The sequence below is a fragment of the Myotis brandtii genome, unplaced genomic scaffold, assembly GCF_000412655.1.
Source record: "Myotis brandtii unplaced genomic scaffold, ASM41265v1 scaffold2026, whole genome shotgun sequence".
Classification (NCBI taxonomy): domain Eukaryota; kingdom Metazoa; phylum Chordata; class Mammalia; order Chiroptera; family Vespertilionidae; genus Myotis; species Myotis brandtii.
The window spans coordinates 10,075-12,041 of record NW_005357544.1 but is presented as its reverse complement, the minus strand read 5'-3'; positions in this window follow the sequence as shown (position 1 = coordinate 12,041).

The window sequence follows — 1,967 nt, the reverse complement described above, 5'->3', positions numbered from 1 at the left end:
AATACAATAGTTAGTAAATAATAATACAAGTACAACCTCTTCCTTGGCCATTGTACTTCAGTTGTTTGGGCACCATCCCTTGCCCTGAAAGGTCACTGGTTCCAGCCCAAGTCAGGGCACATGCCCACCTGGAAGCCCTGTAGGTGGCGGACAGGAGGCAGCAGTTCAATGCTTCTTTCTCATATCTCCATTTCTCATTCTCTCCCTTCTTCTCTTTCCAAATGTCAATAAAATTATTTTTAAAAATGAAAAAGACTTATATAAAATAAGAGAATAAACTCTGTGATTTGCATACTCACATCTGTAAGCCTACTTTTGCTCTAACCTGCACATGGGTGAGATATATGTTTATTTCACATGTGACATTTTTACAACTTTATCCATATGTCCAAGCTCACCAAATAGTACATACTAGAACAGTGCATTTTGTTGTATGTCAGTTTTATTTATTTTTTTAAAATATATTTTATTGATTTTTTACAGAGAGGAAGGGAGAGAGATAGAGAGTTAGAAACATTGATGAGAGAGAAACATCGATCAGCCACCTCCTGCACATCTTCTACTGGGGATGTGCCCGCAACCAAGGTACATGCCCTTGACCGGAATCGAACCCGGGACCCTTCAGTCCGCAGGCTGACGCTCTATCCACTGAGCCAAACCGGTTTCGGCTGTATGTCAGTTTTAAATATACTTAATAAAGTCTTTAAAAAAGTACTTCCAAATGAAGACCTGGATATCCCTGTCTTGTTAGGAAATTAAAATCACAACCATATATGGGCTCTGCCACCTCTCTCCAAATTTCCTGGGAGGACCAGCCTTGGCACAGGAGCAGCAAATATCGGCAAGCAGTGAAGACTTTTGCCATCGGAATCCACGGCAATTCTGACTGGTTACGAAAAATAAATCCTAAAAATACACGGTTAGAGAATTATCCTTCCTCAGCTCTGAGGTCTTGCTAGTTGAGGAAACCTTGACGTGAGGCCAGGGGCTCCAACAAACTCTTGATTTTTTCTGCCAATGACTTCAGCCACAGAAAACAGTTTTGGGGGTCCTGAGAATGTATGTGAAAAAACATCACACAAGCCACAGACCTTTGAGCATTTTTGCAAAATGTTCAGAAGGACACGTTTCCTCCAGTTTTCTACAGTCTTTCCCACTCACTGTAAATATAGTGTGTCTGTCCTAATGGTTGTTCCATTTAAACCTCAGAGTCTTACAACAAATGACACCAGTGTATGAAATTTCATACTTCATGGCACATGGCTATTTTGCAGTCTGTGGGGGGGAGTTCCCTTACACATTGCTGAGAATTATGTAATACTATGAACAGAGAATCTATCGTAAATAATAAAAGGGTAAAATGCAAATTGACCCTAACTGTCGAACGACTGGGAAAGACTGGTTGTTATGATGCATACTGACCACCAGGGGGCAGATGCTCAGACCAGTAGGTTAGCTTGCTGCTGGGGTCTGGCCGATCTGGACTGGGCAAGATGGCCCTGATTTGCCCCAATGGAGACCCCACACGTGCACAAATTCATGCACTGAGAGGGAGAAAAAAAAGATGGCGGCGGTGTAGGCAGACACGTCACAGGTCTTGTCCCGGAGCAAATGGAGTAAGCAGCTGAAACCAATAACACCCACCCCAAATTGGCGAAATTACTCAGCTGGTGAGATGGTTTGCAGCCGGGAAGGGCAGAGCTCCCCTGGAAAGGTAAAACACCAGGGATCTGGGCAGGAAAGTTTGCCAGACCTCTGAGCCCAGAGGGTCAGAGGGAGACAGACACAGCCCCTGACTGGGGAAAGGAGATCCGCAGGGTTGTTGGCACCGGGGGATTTGAGATCTGGGTTCCGTAATTACGGAGGACTGAGCCTAAAGGGGGCAGCCTGAAGCGCTGACCAGACCATGCAGTGCCGGTAAGAGAGGAGCTTACAGAGACTCAGCCTTCCCCGTTTCTGCAGCCGGC